General features: G+C 37.8%; 1 protein-coding gene across 1 annotated transcript in view; it reads left to right on the forward strand.

Annotated features, from left to right (window-relative positions):
- Positions 1-794: 794 nt before the first annotated feature.
- The window catches only part of Sema3a (semaphorin 3A), a 475,159-nt gene continuing 455,531 nt past the window's right edge, over positions 795-20,422 (forward strand). Inside the window, exon 1 of the mRNA XM_085684250.2 lies at positions 795-1,004. The gene's annotated coding sequence lies outside the window, so the exon portion shown is untranslated. The remainder of the gene's footprint in view (positions 1,005-20,422) is intronic.

The following is a 20,422-nucleotide window of genomic DNA, read 5'->3' on the forward strand; positions in this document are numbered from 1 at the left end:
AGTTACCTGATATAATAAGAGTATGCAGAAATACTTACAGTGGATACATACCTCCCCCCCCCACAACATTTGGCTTCAGCTACATTAAGAAAAAATGCTCAATTGTCGACTGTCAATCTTCCTGACAGTGTAAATCTCCTTAAGGCAATTTAATTCAGATTAAAAAGATAACCTTGGCTTGTGTAGCCAGAAAGAGGGATCTGTTTCAAATCTGTCACGTTAGCACTATCAATAACCCACTATAACCCATGATTGAGTAGTTTTAATTAAGTTCTCTTAGGATCTTGGGGAAGGGATATTAATCCTTCGTTAATAGTTAGAGTGAATACTGCACGTATCTCAATAACTTTGGGAGTTTGTACATCCTTCCTTCCTTTTTTTTTTTTTAAATCAAATTTATCGTTTTCCTTGCTAAAGAGCAATTCCAGTTGGGGAACTCCGGCTCCCAGGGGCTTTAACGCTACCCCACTTCCAGCACTATAAAACAGAGGCCTGCTGTTTTAATCACGCCTCTCTCTCTCTGAGTGTTGTTTGCGCCCTGGTACAGCCCATCTGCCTTGAATCTAGGGCTCCGCTGGGGCTGCACACATCTGCCAGCCAGACTACCTTCGTACACAATTACTCAATCCACCGTAAGGCTCTTTAATAAGAAACAAGTGTGACAACGGCAAGCCTCTTTTTTCTCCCCCTTTCTCTCTCTCCTCCTCCCTCTTAAACCACAGAGTCAAAGAGCCCTAATAGAGATGAAGCTTGATAGATCCGCCCAGGTGTAGGTGAAGTGGTCCAGCCTCAGGGGTAATACACGCTGTGCTCACACGCTGAAGTTGAGTTCTCTGTCCTGACTGGCTCTCCAGCGGCTCTGAGACCGCTCCTTGCCCAGTTACAGAGTCAACGTGCTTCTTGCTGCTCACGTTTATGCCTAATCCATAGGGCAACCTGGAGCTAAGCAGGAGCCTCGGACCAGCCGTCGGACTCCAGCTCAGCGACAAAGAACCACAGATGCAGTAAGTGGAAATTTTACCTTTTTTTTCCTTTTACTTGGGAATTAATTAAGGGTGTTTACTCTTAGAGAATCCTCTAAAGACCGAGCAAAAGTGAGCCAGCCAAAGAAGCCTGTGTTCCTAAGCCTGTGGATTTCCCCAGGCGTCATTTCATGCAGCGTCCCAGCCAGTTCTGCAGTGTCCCCGGAACTGCCACGGAAGCTTAAATACTCCACAAGTGACTCCTCACTCAGAAGGTCTGTGGGTTAAAATGTGGTGCTAATAACAAAGCTAACTAGATCCTGGAGCCTGGCCTATTAACGGCTATTTCTGGGTGAAATATCCTTTATTACTGTCAAAAAATGTTGGTGACAAGGGCACTGTCACAGTTCTCAGAAGACAGAAGAAAGTCTTTAGGAAGCCATATCCTACTTGAAAACGGATTTCAACTTTCATGCCTGACTATAGCATTATGTCCTTGATATATCAACGTAAAGGATTTCCCTGTAATTTTTGCTTAACAATTTTTTTCCCTTGATCTCTGTGTCTCACTAAAGAAGCTCTTCTAGAAACTAAAAAGTGGTATTAGATTGTAGCTGTAATGACAATGATAATGCAATTTTAAAAGAAAAAGCTAAAACCAAAGGTCATTTGTCTAATAGCCTAGGAAGAGATATTAAAAACAGATGTAGGAAATCTCAACTGTGACTTTTTGCTCTTTTCATGCTTGGTTTAAAGCAGCCTCCACATTACGTTTACTTTGCATTTACAACTTGGGACTCGCCACTAAACTGTGTTTGAACTTCAGGTTCAGATGATCCCTAAGCCAAGCCATGCTCCTTGAGCGCTGCTCTGAATTTTACTTGGCTACAGGGAATCTTTTTACTACTATACATATATCTCGATTGTGTTAACAAGCTCACTGCGGTGGACTTTCAGGTGGAATGTCAGCCAATGTAAAAGAATGTGTTTGCGCTTCAAATGTGCGACACTCTGTGTAGGAAATAAACAGGAACATATGTCCTTATGAAGATTCAAGTTATAATAATTAATCCTTCAAATATTGCCAAACATGATCAAACAGACAATAAAGACTGTCACTACATCACTACAATGCTATTGATAGTTTCATTAATTTTTTAATATAGTTTTTAGTATTGGAAGATACTGCCTGGAAGCTATTGTCATCTCATAAAACAATGTGCATGCATATAGTATATTAAAAAAACACAGACGAAATGTGATTGCATCTTCTTAAATAATCCCCAATGGCCGATGTTTTGCTTTTGTTTTCTGACTATTATAGATGGACCTCATTGAAAATGATGATTTAAAAACCATGACGGTAGAGTCTTGATGGCTCCTTTGTGTATTTTCAGAAATGATTTAGCCTGGATAAAGTTGCTGCTATGAGAGGTTTAATTAATTACTTTTAGTTAAATATATTTCTTTAAGAATTGCATTTGACATTACTGATGGCGGAGTAAATGCAGTTTAAAAGTCATTCTTCATGGAATACTTTGAGCAACAATTGTTGGCATTGAATAGCGGTCAATGTCTACCCCCTACAGGGAGAGAATCTCATTTCACTGTGCCTTCCTCGGCGCATGAATGCTGCAGAGTACAGTTCACACATATGAATGCTGTAACTGTGGCAGTGAGTCCAACAAGTGCCCCTTAATGAAAAGGTCAGCGCCATGATTAATAGGAAGCCGATTTCAAAGGCTGCACCTCACTTCAGCACTGCATTTACGCTTGCGTCTTCAGGGTTTATTCATTTGCCTTTCAAAGTGTAATAAAAATGGAGTGGTCCATTTTGCACAGTTTTGACGCATTTTGATTGTTAGTTCAATATTATAACAAAATATCAGTTGGTGTATTAGGTTTAGGAAAGGAAAAAGAATCTAGTGGAAAAGCCTATCAAGCCCATAATTGAGAGCATGTGGCTGACGAATGAAAATTTCAGTCTTTACTCAGAGAGTGAGGCTACACATCTTTTGCTTGAGTTTCAGTTATTCAGCTTTTAAGAGGCTATCTGGGGAAAGGTGGCATGTGGGAGGACAGGTTTCATGTTTAAACTCATTATGATTAAATGCTAGCTAGCTATATGTTATCAATACAGAGACGACTCAGACACATACTTTTTCAAACAGAAGTACATTTTATTGAAGAATACTGTTAAAGTGAATTTAAAAAAGAATAATTCTAACTCTACTGGTAATCACCAAGAAGCAGTTACAGAAAATAGGTAACGGCGACTTCATTGTACTTGTTCCAAATATGACCTATGCTGAAAATATCAACACTATCTATCTTAAAATTTTTAATTATTTTTTTTGATTGAAATTATATTTTGATAATAAATTCTGAAATTTAAGCCGTTTATAAATCACTTGGTACTTTAAATATGAAATCCTGTATCATTATTTACATATGTATGCTTTTACCCTGTGGTTTTATTCCTACATGTTTTCAAACACATTAGATTGCAATGTAGTTAAATAATTAAATAATATAAACAATATGATAATTTTTATGAAAATGCCTGTAGTTTTAGAGAAAATTTTTTTGTTTTTATTTTTGAGAATCATAAATTATATCAAGTTATTTGTCTCTTAAATCTTTTTCTCTTAAAATCTAAATCAACAGATAATTTAATAGCACTGTGTTTTCAGGATCAAGGGATTCAGACAATGGATGGACACTAAGTATGGGGACAGTACACAGTATTGAAAATAGTTGTCGCAGAAGAAGCTCATAATGGTCACTCAAAGGATAGGCTGGATGGTAGGCTCTGGGCAGTGGTCATAGAGAGTCCTAGATGCCCTGCATCTAACATCTAACAGCACAGCTTGGTGCTCTGAATTGGAAACTTACCACTACAGACAGGTATGGGAGATAATAGTAACGGTGCATTTACAGTGCATTGAGCACCAGACTTGACTCTCTGCATCCAGTCATTATAACCTAATAAAGTGTGCAATGTTCCTTTTTCCACTCATAAATGCAAATGGAAGGAGGGGAACTGTCCATTTGTGCACAGTCTATAAACTGCGGAATGTGCATTCAGACTTGCCTTGGCGTGTGTCAGACCCCTCAATTTCCTTCCAGTAAGGTCTGTCCTGTAACTAGTACCTTCCTTCTCGAAGCAAAGTTGAAGGACATTAATACCGAAAGTTGTGACTCAGACAGCCTGTCTGAATGCCATGCAGGGTTGCCTCATCAGTAGGCACATAGACTCCATGTTACTTTTCAAGCTTTTATTATACTTGAAGACAAAGTTTGAATTGTATCTCTGAAATCAGAGGAAGAGATAATTAGTGCAGGATTTGTCAGTTGCTAAGTATATATTCTTCTTACTCTGGAGTTGTAGAAACATCTTTAAGATATTTCTAACCAGGCTAGAGGACCTGTCAACAGGTGGACTAGTCACAGTAGAAGCTCATTCATGGTCATCAAATGCATTTCCACTTCCGAGACGGAAGAAAATTGTTGTAAGGAGGGGGTCACTTCTTGCTTGTCCCGGCTGCTCAGCTATCTTATCCCTGAAATAATCACACAGAAATTGTATTAATTAAAACACTGCTTGGTCCATTAGCTCTAACTTTTTATTGGCTAACTCTTACATATCAATTTAACCCATCTCCATTAATCTGTGTATCACCACAAGGTTGTGGCCTACAACAAAGTTTCAGCATGCCTATCTCCGGCGGCGATCCATGGTGTCTCCCTGACTCTGCCCTTCTTCCTCCCAGCATTCAGTTCAGTCCTCCCTGCCTACCTATGTTGTGCCCGATCAACAGGCCAAGACAGTTTCTTTATTCATTAATGGTAATCACAACACACAGAGGGGAGGGGACTCCCATATCAGAAAACAAGTTGAGCATCACCATCAATGATTTTCAGGCCAAGGATATTTACATTGTAAATGTTGGAATTCTAGGTAGATTTTTCATTTATCTGGTAAAACACTTTCTTCCCATTTTAGACAGAATAATACAGATTATCTTTTGAGGGAATGGAAATAAAATATTCATGATAGGAATCTCTTATTTTTGTACTATTATTTTAACATTATGAGTCTATATATTAGCTCTGAGATCAAAACAAAATAATCATATTCAAAGAGTTCTGTCTTATTTTCATTATTTCCTATGAGCATACCTTTTAAATTAGGAAAGTGTTTACTTTGCACACATAAAATATTTTGAACGTGGAGGAAATGAGCATAGGAAACTCAATGCAAACTTGAAGCACATCTTTCCCATTTTCTCCGCACCCTGCATCGCTTGCAAAGGCTCCTGTAACTTTCACATTTCCTTTGCTTTGATGAAAGTTATTTGATGGATATTTTTAAATATGATTGGCATGTAAGAAGCTATAGACTGTTCTCAAATGTTTTACACAGTGAAGAAAAAGTGATTTTTACACATTTATCTCAAGGTCCTAGAAGAACGAATGCACGCTGGTGACATCTGAAATCTGTAAACACTTTAAGGATTGGTGACTACCTTAAAACAGTGGTCAAGATTTTCTCTATTGCTATCCTTAGTCAGAAATATCAATGGGTTCACTCCATAAAGTTAATCTTAACCTCATGTATCCCTTTGGCTTTTCCAGTAAGTACTGTATTTGTTGGCAGCTCTCATTTTTTTATACCCCCATTTCTCTTCTATTCCCCTCACTTCCTTCCCCCTTCCTTCCCTCCTTTCCTTCCCTTTTCCCTCTTCTCTTCCCTACCCTTCTCGCTTCCTTCTCTCCTCCCTCTCTTCTGTTTAGTCTCTACTCTCTCTCTCTCTCTCTCTCTCTCTCTCTCTCTCTCTCTCTCTCTCCTCTCTTCTCTCTTCTCTCTTCTGTCGACCCCATCCACTCTTCTTTCTTCCCTGGTCATTTCCTTTTTCAGCTCTTCTCTGCCTCATCTCTCCCGTTTCCTTCTCTCTACACTCCCCTTATTTTCTTTCATCTCTCTCTCCCTCCCCTCTTATTCTCTACTCATCTTCTCACTTCTTTCTTTTCACTCTGCCTTCTTTCTTTCTCTCCATCCCTTTCATACTTTCTTCCCCACTTCTTTCCTCCCAATACCACATTCCAATCTTTTAATGATATTTGAGATTATTTTAGGTACTTCTTTCTCATATTTCAGAGAAATATTGGGAGCAGTAACACGTGGACACTGGCTGCTGGACAGGTCCTCTGCCCTGATATGGGGAGTTCTCTTGTTCACAGTTTTATACATCACAGAGTCCAAAATCATAACCACAACAACCAGTCCAATTTATCATGCATTCTTTGCATGGTTGACAGCAGTCTCTGCTTCTGTATAAAAAACTTCTACCCACATCTATAATCAGCATAAAAAGTTTGGGTATTAACCCTGTTTCATATGAGATATTTCCCCTTTTCCTAGGTTCATTGAAATATTCATCCCATTCGCAAGCCTGATTTTAAAATTTTAAATTATATTCAGGAACTCACTGCCATGTCTATTTATACAAAATAATTTCAGATATATCATGTAAGTCAGAATTCAGAGGGACATATAATTAGCAATCAGCTTCTGTTTTATTATTAATCTTACAAACTTTATCTTTGGGAGGAAAGGAAAGGGGATTTGTTAGATTCCATGACATTTTTGTCTAAAACCTGAGAATATGACCATTTTTATGATAGCATGTACTAATATACTTGAATTTTGCACTAGCCAATGATATTTCTGGAAAGCAGTGTTTTCAGTCATGTCGGACTCTGTTTTTCTTATATAAATCTGAAGGTACTAGTTGTGCACTTAGTTTTGCTTGTACAGTTATACTTTCCTGAATTACCAAATTAATAGTCTATGGAGCAGTGAGCGTGACATCAAAATACTGTCCATTGTTCGAAAAGTACAACCTTGATTTTAGGATGTAAACAATATCAGCATGGCATATGGTCATATCAAAAAGATTTTGAGCTGCAGAGAATTTTGGAATTTGAACATTAAAATAAGGGACAATAATATAAGGCTTTTATTGCAAGAGTTATAATGAGTTATATATATATATATATATATATGATTAAATAGTTGGCATAATTTGTGTGATATTACAAAGAACATAACAATATTTTCTCCCGTGGTTCAAAATTTGTTTTAAGGATATGTACTCTGAAAATCTTAGTTGAGTTCAGATTTTTTTCAAAGCATAAGGTTAAGTGAATAACTCTGTCTTTGACTAAAGAAATACTTCTCAAATCTTTTCCCACTTTATAAGCTTGTGTATGATTCATGGTTGGTTGAGAGTATCTGTTGATAACTTTACTCTCTGCTCCAGTTCTGCTTTGAACTGAAAATGTTTAAAGCAAACCAAATTGAACATATCACTCAATTTTTACATCCTACAAGAGAGTCCCTAGAAGTGAAGTTTCAAACTGGTCCCAACATCACACCCACTCACAGCCAACACTGACACAAGGTAAAGAATTTAAGTAGTTTCTGTGAGTAGCGTGAAAATTTGAGTGGTATGATCTCATGTGCAAACAGCCCCATTTTGGGGATAAAAGAGTATACAAGGAAGAAAAACATTAGTTTCATAACTGAGTATTTAGTAAGATACATTATCTAATTTTTCCTGTTATCTAGTAGGAATAGATTTCATTTTAGTTTTACACACGAGAACTCTTTATTTCCATGGGTTTTTGAACAATGTTAAATCTGTAAAAGTATTTCCAAAGAAATAATTTAATATTGAGAGCAACACACCTGTGCAGACTTATCAAGGTATTCACATACAACTCCCATTGTGGTAAAATCTTTGTGTTATAGTATATTATGTGTTCCTTCAGAGTAGAGAGGTCAGAGACCTGAACTCTTCTGTCACATCACAAAGTTAAATACTGACTGAACTGTGCTGGTTTACATCACCATGGCAAAATGCCTGAAAAACTCAAAGAAGGGAAAATTCATTCCAACTTCTGGTTTCAGAGATTCTCCTCTAAGGTTAGTTGTCCCCTTGTTGGTGGCTTGTGATGCGGCAGATTCCCAGGACAGGGAGCACACAGTGAAGCAAACCCTACCACCTGTTTCAGGCTGAGGCTCAGAGAAAGAAAGTAATGGACACACAAAATAATGCCTTTGATTGGCATACACCAGTGATCTACTTGTGCCAGTTAAACCCTTACTCCTAGAGTCCATTTGGCACTGGATTTCTCAGTGGATTAACCCATTGATGAAAGGAGAGCCCTTCCAACCCTACCAGTGCACGACCACAGACCACACTGAGTACCAGGCAGCCAACAAATGAGCAGCTGAGAGATATTTCATGTTTAAACCTTACAGGAGCATTTGCAATTCGTGTATGCATTCAACCTGACTTAAAAATCTTGGAATTACTTTTGCATTATGTATTCATGTAATACACTGCTGTTTCTTTGGGAGAACATTCTACTTTGGTACTCTCAGGCAAGCTCAAAATGGCTACATTTATCAGAAATGATGTGTTTCACATTAAACTGTAATGTTGCATCACGTTTTAAGATAAGCACACTAATTTCATTACTATGACAGCATAAAGAAAAGTTTGCTTTTGGTGTATGGAAGTGAGCAGAAGACAATAGGGATATATTTTTAAAGTTCTCCACTTGATATTTTTTCTACTATTTATTCCATAATAATAACTTTGAATATCAAAATATTTTTATTTCAATTAAATACTATAGAAGATTATATAATATTTTGGTTTTATTTTATTTTACTTTTATAGCTTTGTCATATTCTACAAGTTCTGATATGTAGGTAGCTCATGCTAACCTCATGATCCTCCTATCTCACCTACAAAGTGATGGTGTGTAACAGGAGTATGGGCCGTTTGTTCATCTTGGCTGGCAGGCTGGCTTACACCCAAAATAACCACACAGAAACTGTATTAATTAAATCACTGCCTGGCCCATTATCTTATTGGCTAACACTTACATCTTAATTTAACCCATTTCTGTTAATCTGTGTATCACCACATGGTCGTGCCTTACTGGGAAAGATTCAGCATGTCTGATTCTGGCAGCTCCATGGCAGCTCTCTCTCTCTCTGCTTCTTCCTCCCAGAATTCAGTTCTGTCTTCTCTGTCTACCTAAGTTCTGTCCTATCAGGCCAAGCAGTTTCTTTATTGATTAACCAATGAAAGCAACACACAAATAGAAGGACCTCCTACACCAATAGTGTCTTCATTAGTGTGAAGAGACACTGTGATCACTGCAGCTCTTATAAAGGAAAGCATTTAATTGGGACTGGCTTACAGTTCAGAGGTTTAGTCCATTGTCATCATCATTGGAAACATGGTGATACGATATGTAAGCAGACATGGTGCCAGAGCAGTGGCCTCCATTGGATAGCCTATAGACATGTCTGTGTGACATTTTGTTAAGTGTTTATTGATACAGGAAGGTCCAGTCCACTCTATGGGTTGTGATATTTCTGGATTCATAGGAAAGGAGCTGAGCTAGCCCAGGAATGTAAGACAGTAGACAGTCTTTCTTTGCTGGGTTCTACTTCAGTTCTATCTCTTGTTTCCACTCTGATTCTGTTAACGATAAACTATTTCCTTGAAGAAGACCATGAAATACCCTGTCTTCACCTGAGTTGTCTGTGGTCATAATGTTTTCACAGCAACAGAGATGCAATAACACCAAAATCATGACTTTACTGTTTTCACTCTTAAAATCATTTGAGATAAATGAGAAAATAGAGTTTGTCTTTTAATTTTAATGACTAAATATGACTTGTATTGACCTAAAAGATGAAGTAAAGTATCTTAGAAATATCAATTAAAAGATATGTTATTTTCATAAAGAAGTGTATTATTATTCATATTTAATAGTGCATTCTAATAACAAAATTAGTGTCACAAAATAATTTACAAACTCTTCTTGGGGATAATTAGATATCCCCCAAGTTATCTGGATATTGAGAAATGGAGGCATTGATTCTTTCAGTTACTTATACTCCATTCTGTTAAATGATTATTACAAGTAAAGAAATTAAAAAGTATTTCTTGTACTTTAAATGAATAATAATTTGCTTTAATCTATTAAACACAATCTTTATTCTGTCAACATATAGTCACCATAATAAAATGAAGACGAAGCAGTGTAATTAGCTGAAAAGAGTGAACTTAATTTATCTTGATTTTTGTGTAATAAGAGAAAAATCACATAAAATCATCTCAAACATTATTTAGATAAAATAGAAGGATTTATTACAGTTGTTTTGCTTGCTATTTTTCTACTAAAGCTATAAATCTCCAGAAAATGTGTCAGAGATGTGCAAAATTTCCACTCCATCTTTTGTCTGTGCTATACTGTGTTCTGTTTAACAGATGCTGCATTTCAGGCTCTGTAATGGCTCACCCTGGATGAGTAAGACACTTAAGGCATTGGGATATTTGCTTCTTTCGTAAAAGCTCCTCACCCTACTCTATAAGCAGCTCTGAGGTCATTTTTATCTTTGATTAAATTTGATCTCAATCTGTGAGGCATAGGCCAGGAATAATGGAGACACATTCAATAGAGGTGAGAAAAAGAAATACTTGAAGCCTGGGATCTCCATGAAGATTTAGGTGGTCATGAGTATGTCCTCAGTGTCTGACCTCATGCTTCTGTGGACTTGTTCTCCTGGCAGTGTGGATAGCAAAGCCATATAATAAACTTAGCTTTTCCTTAGCAAATACTAAGCGTTGTGAAATTTTCTATAGATTTGCTCTTACCTCCACCACACCTGTCTTAGTCCAGGGGCAATTCCCCTCCACTTTTATTAACATTTTCCAAAGCTACCTTTTTCTGGCTTTCGGTTTCCCTAACATTGCACTTCTGTCGATAGCAGGGCATTCACTCAGAAAGTTCCATACTCCTAAATGAATTTATTGTTTCTCTCTTTTCCGTTAATACTTTATTTCAAAGCTCATTCTGTTGGCACAATAGTCACTACTAGGTGCTGAAAGAGAAGCTGGTTTAAGAGAAGACAGGATGTGGAAAAACACTGTTTGGTAGAACATCATTTGATAGATGGGTTTCTAACACTTTGAGGGAGATTTACATTGAAGTGAGAAGATCTTTTCATTCAAAACATGTTGACTTTTAATAACGGTTTAACTCAGCTGCACTAAAAAATTCTTAGGGATGAGATCCGAGTCCAGGACTGGATGCCACTAGATTTCCTCTGCTTGTGATCTCTGTCTCAGGCAGGCCTGGGTCCAGTAAGGAACTGCTGTGCCTTCCAAGAGAGATGTAACCCCCAAAAGCCCCAGGTAATTTTTGAGGCCCATTCCAAAATAGCTCTGTCTCTTTTTACACACTACATATTTTGAATTTAAGTATTCTGCTCAGGTGTTTTCTGTTTTTTTGTTTGTTTTTTGTTTGTTTTGTTTTGTTTTGTTTTGAATTGACCAAAATAAAGGTCACCTGTAAAGAGGAACCCTCAATGGAGAAAATGCTTCCACTAAGGTAAGCTCATTCCTGTAATTTCCTTTTCCAGCAGTCATTAGTTCCCTGTAGTCCATTGTCTAGGGGAGGGGCTTCCAAGAGGAGGAAAATTAGCCTCTCCCAGGTACGAAGCCTCTTATTGGTTGTCCAGTGTAGAGTGGTCAGCCCTGTAACTATACACACATAAACAACAAAAACCAACTCAGCAAATTGTATGTATGTTTTTGTGTGTGCATGCACATAAAAAACACACATAGCAATAATAATACAACAAAAAAGTTATCCACTTGAGAGGAGTGTATTATTTGAGGGCTGAGGGGAACTTATTGGGAGATGTACAGGGAGGAAAAAGAAAAGAAAGAAATAAGAAAGATTGGTCATTTTACTTCGCTTAAACATTTGGGGGAAAAAGGCAACCAGAACAAAGAAAATACTTCCATCAGCTTGTCCTGTAAGGCATTTTTTTTTAACTGATGCTGGAGGTCCCAGACCACCATGGGCTGTGCTGTCTGTGCACCGTTGGTTATGGAGAGTTTAAGACAGGTAGTTGACCTTGAACCTGGAGAGCAAACTGGTAAGCATAGTTTCTCCACAGTCTGTGAGTCAGTTCCCACCTTCTGCTTCCTGCCTTGAATTCCTGTCTGAATTCCCTTCTGTGTGGACTGTAAATTAAAGGGTCAGGTAAAACCTTTCTTCCGGAATTGCTTTTGGTTATTGGGCTAATCATAGAGGCAGAAAGCAAACCAGGACAACAGAATAACCTTAATGAATGAAATTTGTGCCCAGCCCAGTTCTAAAGTCTACTGAGAACGGCGAGCTTCTCTGCCAGTGTTTCTCCATTCCAGGCATCCCTCTGCAGCCCATCAGCCCCAGGTCCTCCAGCCCAACCCAATTGGCTTTTGAAATTGTTCAAAAAGTTTGGGAAAGTGAAAAAAAATTTAAGAGAAGCACACAAAGCTCCCTGGCTGAAAAACTTCCACCTGAGAAGCTCTTGTTCCCAGTGGCTATGGTAGAGATGGGCGTTTGTCTTGTTTTAGCAAATCCCATTCCATATGATGAATCATGTGATCCACTGTGGGCTGGGGGAGCATTAGCCTTTGGTTACTGCTGGGTGCCCAAATCTTTTTACTACTCCAAACTCTGAAACTTTGCCTGGTCTCAGAGTATTACCATTGACTACAAAGTTACTACGCTAAGTGAGTTCTTTTTCGATGGCTTGAGTTGTTGTCATGACTTTCAATCATCATGAGCCTTTTTGTTGGAAAAGAGGCATTGTGTACTCCTACTGTGTGTCTTGTTTATTAGTATTACTGTTCAATTGCTATAGATGTAGCACTGAGCAATACATATTTAAACGCCATCAATGACTCATGTTCATTTTGTTTAGGATTGCATGCATTTTTAAAAGGATGAAATACAGCTTTTTGGATGCATTTATTCTATGGTTTATTTAAATATCCTTCCTCACTCCATAAAATCTAGCATGAGATTATCTTTCTATGCTCTGGATTTAATGATGTGATACCTGTGTGATTTATTTCACGGATTTCTGATTCCGACATATTTCATACCTTCCTCTAACCCCCATTAGAAGCTAATCTTTCTGAATACAGGCTAAGTCACGTCTGCCTCTCTTTGTGCAACATAGCCATGAGCAAATAGATGTTCAATAAATGTCTCTTGACTGAAAAGTGACATTTGTACCTTATAAAATAAGGTTGAAGGTTTTTTTTAATTTGTGTCCCCATCTTCCATTTGCTGTTTAATTGACTATTAGCTACAACTGATTGATAGACATAAGGACTTTTTTTTTTAAGGTGAATTGGCAGCTATGTAAATACAGCACTTAACCCTAAGCACTCAGCCATTAACCTTAATCACTGTCCATTAACCCCCAAGTACCCCAGGTTTCTCCCCTTACAATCCCCCAAAACAGACCCCACTCAAAGTGTTTTTTTAACATGAAAAATTCTCGCACTAGAATGATTTTTATTATTCTGAAAATGGCCATAAAAAGGGAATTTCTAAAAGAACACTTGAGTCCATTTCATTTTCTAGCTGCTAATTAATTTTCCATATGTCCAAGAAAGATAAGAAGTAAAAAAAAAATTATTTGAGGGATATGTTAAGAAGTGTTTGCCACGAGAACAAGCAGAGCATTCTTTCAAATCACCGTTTTACATGTGAGGTTGCTAATCACAAGAGAATCTTACAACTCTGCATAGCTGCTCACATTCAGGAAACATAGGAACATTTTCTATAGCTAATGCTAAAAGTCATGTTTAACATGAACTCCAGGCGTAACAATACAGTCATTTTAAGAGTACACTACTTGAAATAATTTCTATTGAATGTTAATTTATAAAAGAGAAGGGATAAATGAAATTTTCTTTAAACATGGCACTTTAGATTTCTTCTTGTAAGTACTCTTGTCTCATAACCAACATCATTGAACTAAAAATAGATCATTTTCATAATCCTTTAAAAATCTACATTATCTATTTTTCTCTCTATCTCTTTTATAAAACCATAAAATAATTGTCATTGAAATCAAAAGGCATTTTTAGTTAAAATATTCAAATGTACTGCGCATTTATTCCACATCATAGTTTGGTTTTGCCAAAGTCTACAGTCACTACCTGTGATATAGTCAAGTAGCACTGCAAAGTTACAAAAGTTTTCAATGTAATTTTATATGCAATTCTATTTCATGACCTGAGCCTTTGGGGTGAAAACAGCAAGTCAGTGAAGTTCCCATTGTATTCCAACTATAATAGATCTTGGGCTGAGGTGGGAGGGTGGCTGCGGCGGCGAAGAGAGAGAGAACACCTTGCTGTATTCAGGAAAGAAACTCAATACTAATGGACTGAATATTTTTAGATTTGCCACAGTGCTCGGTCTGCTCCAAGTTCCATAGGGAGCAGACACTAGGAGGTGTGAGCAACTGCGGGCAGAGAAGGGGCTCCCTTGCAGCTGATGTCAAGGTGCATTTTAACAAATGTGAAATCTCCCTCAACAAACAAGCCGGTGTAATGTGAGTACTTCAACCAGAATTATGCGACCCCAAGACTGGGCTGCTTAACTGTTCCTTGGGAATTTTGGAGTTAAGGAGGAGAGGAGGAAGGTGATAATTAGGGAGAACTTCGCAGAGAAAGGAGCAGGCTCAACGAGTTCCTTTGGGGCAAATAGCATGTCAGTATTGACCATATGCCTTAAGAATTGATCAGTAACCAAATACCTTACAGAAATTGGAAATTTCTCTCCTATTCTTTTTTTTTTAACTCTGACCTTTTGCCATTTAGCCCTGTAATGTCCTTAGATATGCATTGAGTCTAAAATCATTTTGCTTTTATTATGTTTCAGTAGCTAAACCTGTGTGCATATGGAACAATAGCCTACACATATCAATACTTGATATCTTTCTACACAAAGTGATGAGGAATATATACAAGTTCAGAATGCGAGTAACAAGTGGAAGTAATCTCTGTTCATTTTCTGTGATGTTTTCTTAACTATGTTTGCTTATTTATTGAAACTTTGTGAGGAACTGGGTACTTGAACACAATTTTATGTCATTTCTACCATTGAGTCATTCATATAAACACACTAAAGACCATAGTTAGTCATATTTACAGCTCTATGGTATACATTGTTCCAAGACAAGTTTTATTTGCAAAGGGAAATTGAAAGTTAGTCAAGTATTTTAAATACAAACATTAATAAATGTTTTAATGGAGTTTAGATCCTTAAAAACTGATCATGTTCTATTTATCTGTTAGTTTTCTCATCAGAACCTGGAATGGTGATAATTATAGCCCTATCAGTGAGTCATATCATGACATAATGACAACATATTAAAGGCAAAGTAAACCATTGATATCCTACCAGCTACTTTTTTGCCTTGGGCTATCACCTAGAGTTCTTAGTTTGGGTAAATTAATTGTCTTTTTCTAGCCCTGTGTTTCTTCCCCTTTTATTCTATACCATTTTGTATACGTATCAATATTTAATACTTATTAGCTATCTAAATTGTAAAATAACCAAACTATATACCCATTATTGATCACAGAATCTATTTGTATCTTTTACCTCCATCACCTAAATGTCTATAAACCATCAAGCATTCATGTTATTTGTGAAATTCAGAGAAAGTCTTTCAAAGAAGTCTAATTTGATATGAGCAGCTTCTTGCTGTTCAGTGTTTTGCAGACACTAACATTGTTGCTCTACATTTGAACAACCACTCTATTCTCAGATTTTAAAGATGTATACAACTTGAATAGATTCCCTTTGTCCTCTTAAACAGTTTTACTTCTGCTTTTATATATGTGTGTATGTGTGTGTGTGTGTGTGTGTGTGATATAGTGTATATGTATCATATAATTTAAAATGTGATATATATTGAATTTAAACCTAGGAACCACAAAGGAGATACAAATATTGTATATTTGTCCGGTTGTCTGAATTTGCTTAACATTATAATCTCCAGTTGAATCTTTTTTCTGGAAAATAATAACATAACCCCATTCTTAATTGCTGAAGGATACTATATGCTTTTTAAGTACCACATTTCTTTTCCATCCCTCTGGTGTTGGACACCTAAGATGTTTCTACAGCTTGGCTATTGTGTACAGCACCGCAATGAACATTGATGTGCAAGTGTCTTTGAGCTATGTTGACTTAGGGTCCTTGGGACAGTACTGGGAGTGTTATGGGTCAGGAGTGATCAGGAGAGAGCATCATGGGAAGGAATATGCTTAACATGCAGTATCAATGAATACTTCGAGGGAAAAAAAAAGCCTTTCAATTTGAATAATGTGTGCTTCTAGCAAATCTGGCTCTATTTGTATATTTTGACCTCATGCATTTTATTTGATTCATGTGGAAAATAAATATAAAGCTTAGAGGAACAAACACACCCCATAAAATTAATGTTTAAACATTGCGGAGAACCACAGAATTTGAGAGTATTCTGTAGGAAGTGAGAAAGTTAGGCTACCTCCCTTTCATCCCTGAAGAGACCAGTTACCAAAGGGCATACAATCAGGAGCTCTTTAAGTAAACACACGTCCTTGTGCCTTCCAGAAATTAGTTAACAAAGTATGGCTTGGAACAAATCGCTTATGACACAATTGAGAAAATAGACAAAAATAGATACCTTTTCACTTTATAAAATAAACCATGGGTTGCACGTGACATGAATTTTCCTCCACACAAACTGCCCTTGAAGGTCATTCTGACCTTATTTTATTTGTATGAGTTAGGTCAGAGTGTCAAGTGCAACTCAATAAAGTCTACTCTGGCATCTGTTCGACTGTTTTTCTCACTTGAGTTTTTCCTCAGATGTTAAGTAAAAAAAAAAGTAAGAAAATGATATGTTTCATATGAGTTTTTAAGCCATAGAACTGCAAGCCAACAAGCTGCCACCACCCCAAACCCAATGACAAGAAACAGTGTAACCACTCACCACATTCGCCCACACCCTCAAACTAAACGGACAAACAAGTACACAAGCAGAGCTAAAAAAAAAAAAAAAAAAAAAGTGAAACAAGAACACCCGCTGCAGAAAACAGATTCTCGCAGTTTACTCCTGTAGAGATGTAAGGTTGAGTGTGTGTACCCAGTAAAAAATAAATAAATAAATAAAATAAAAAGGGCTGGAGGAAAAAAAAAAGAAGAAAAGGAAGATTGACAGGGAACAGAAGAGTAGAAAGGAAAGAAAGAAGGCACATGTCTCTTTCCTGGGTGTTAATGGAACGGTACCCCCACGCACCCCAGAACTCCTGAGACCCAGGACTCCTGGGGGCAAAGGGGCAGAACTCTGGCGCCTCCAGTCCATCGGAGACCGTCAATAAGAATGACGTCACAGATGCTTTGTTGTTTTTTTTTCCCTCATCCTCTCAATTTTCTTTTCTGTTCCCATACCTGAAAAAAAAAATCTTTTTAAAGTTTCCATCATTTCTTAAAACCCACTAACATGTATTGAATCTACTCGAGCCTCTAAAAGAGTGACCGTCCTAACCCAACACAAACATCGATTCCCCGTGGTCCTTTGTGCAGGTTCTTCATCCTTGCTGCCGACGGCGCGTCTTTTTTCCCAGGGTGGAAGCATGTTGTAGGCATCGTCACCTGCGCTTGTAATCCCTGGGGACCTGCTCGTGAATAGTGGCTATTAATTAGCATTTTACGATGTGCCTCTCACTCTTCAGAGAAAACACACTATATAAATGCCAAAGAGTAATAATTTACCTCTGTTCTCCCCTTTGGGTTCGGAGTTCATTCCCTTTCACCCTCCTGAGGGGGAAAAGAGGCAGCATTCTTATTGTCCCTACCTAGAGGATAAAGTGTCAAGTGTAAAAACAGCATCTAGGAAGAATGGTTGCAAACGTTGCTATGAACGAAAGAAAAGAGCAATCCTTGGCCGAGGAGGCTGAGACCGAAATTTGCCCATCAGAACTCCCTGCAACTGGAGACCAAAGCAAGAGATTGCTGCTCACTGTCCTCCCCCATGCCACCCCCCATACATATTCTGCCTATTTTTAGGACTGTTCCAGGCCTACCTACCATCGTCACAGAAAGAGCTCCCACACCGAGAAGGACGAGCCTGAGTTCACGGTTCTAACACTGTTCCCACTGAAAACAATGTGAAGGATGATTGTTCTGCTAAGAGAAGTGGGGGTCGTTAGTCTCTGTTCTGTGACCATATTTGTTCTTAGCACTATATCAGAAAGAAGCTGTCCTGTTCAAGATTGAGAGATAAGGAGGGGGTGAGTCAGGATCCTCCTACTTAATAATAGGAAGGCACACTGAGCAGAGCAGGGTCCCGACATGACCTTGGTTTCCAGCAATATCCTGACTGGAGTACAGTTCAGACATCTGGACCTTCCTTCAATAAGGTATGAAAAAAATTACACCCCTATTAATATCTGCTTCCACGTGGGAAGGTTGAGGTTTGCTTTTTCTACATTTTTCTCCCCACTTAAAATTTTACTCTTCAGGCCAATATTTGATAGCATTTTTATAATCGAAAGGTTTCTTATTATCATTTGAAATTCGTTTCATAGTTTCTTTACACCCTGACGTTTATCTCCAAAGGCTTCCATAGGAATTAATCCATTTTAATATACTTGATTCAGAATAGAGAATTTTGATATTTCCCAACTCTTTTCTTCCTGCATATGACTTTGGCCATTATTAGTTATAACTATGGAAAGGACAAAGTTGTTAAAGACATAAGTTCCTGCTGGAACCCTTTTACAGAAGGGAAGGAAACTGCTGCTTTAAGTTCCACCTAGATTTATGCTCACACTGCTTTACATTCTGCTTTAATCTCAGTATCTCTGTGCGTAAAACATGCGCGATGGCTCAAAGCAATCCAACGCTACTGGAATACCGCAGAAAAGATGGCGGCCTGTTCAGTTCCCGAGTCCAGCGCAGCTGACTCAGTCCACAATCCTGTTTCTATGCAGTGCCTGTGATCCGTGTCATTGCCAGTCGGTACATTTAGCACATGTACATTGGCCGCTAATTGTATCATCTGCCACCATGGGCAGACCGTGGTCTTTCTTGAACACCAATATTTCGTTACTCTTCAGGTAGAACTTCTTGAATCATGATATTTAGAAGGGGTTTCCTGCTGTGCTCTTGTTCCTTAGTCTGAACATTCCACTGATAGAGGTGGTACAGGTATCATAGTGAGGTCTAAAGGTGGGAACTTATGGCCAAATTTACTACATATATGACATTTTGCACAGGAAAGTTTTCATTTGGCAGAAAACTTGGATTTAGCTCTATGGTGGTTTGAACTCAGGCAGTCATTGGACATGGTGAGGGGAGATGACGGCTTTAACTACACAGTCTGGCAAACGTGCCAAGAAAGAACCAAGGGTCATTCAGACAGAAGGTAGAATAAGCAGGTTCGGGAATAAAAATGGAAACCAATTAGTATGTTTAGGTTCGTTTTTAGAATTAAGATCTTTTTAACATCTACATCAGTATCTCAACTTATTACGCCATGTCTACATCCTGTGAACGCCCTTTCTTAAAGCTTGTCTGTGATAGCGGGGCACAAGAGAGCAGGAAAACTCAGGCTTTGCCTTGTACTCCTGTTCCTATTTCACCATTTCACTTAGAAAACAAAACAAATAGGGATGTTATCACACATAAACATCCACCCGTTCCTTCTTTGCTACTGTGGCCATATATTAATATTTTATGATAAATTGGACACTCAATTTGAGATGAGTAATCCCGGGAGCTCCTTACTACTGCTTGTTGCGTTGGTCTTTTAAAATGTTACTAAATTAAATTTAGTCTGGTGATCAGTGCCAGATCAGTTCAATTAATAATGATCCTGAGCATTAACCCACGATATTAAGGGGAAACTCAGAGTCAGGTGATGTGGAGGTTGGCTGATCCTAAATGTAATCTTTGCAATTATAAGTAGCAAATTTTTATTGGAACTAGGGAATCTAAAAAAAGATTTCCCACGTCAGTCTAATGTATAAAAGCATGTTTCCCTAGAAACAAAAAAGAAAAAAATACACACATATAGCAATATGGCTGGCTTAGACTATCTCTTTTTTGGCTGGGGAATTGGGGATTTTGTATGCACTCTAGCAATTCCAGGTCTAGATTTCATAACGCTTTGTTTCCTTCTCTCCCTTGAGGATGTAAAGCCATTGGGATGGGTTGCTAACACAATTTCTATTTTTATCCTTCAAAAGACGGGACTTATTGTCCTATAACCAAGCTTTGCGTTTTAACGTTACTATAAATTCAAGGTCTTTTGGCTTTTCCTGCATCCCATGTTCCTTTTTGCCATGGAAAAATGAGATGCAGTACGTGAAGCACTACTTCAAGTGTTTAGTTTAAAACTCCGGCACTGAAAAACTATATATAAAATCCTTCTTCAGGGATTTCTTTGTACCCTGTTAAAGCTTTATGCATCTCTATAATAAAGGAGAATTCCATGTGATGAGTCAGGAAAATTTTCA

This window comes from Myodes glareolus, chromosome 27 (assembly GCF_982192425.1).
Source record: "Myodes glareolus chromosome 27, mMyoGla1.1, whole genome shotgun sequence".
Classification (NCBI taxonomy): Eukaryota; Metazoa; Chordata; class Mammalia; order Rodentia; family Cricetidae; genus Myodes; species Myodes glareolus.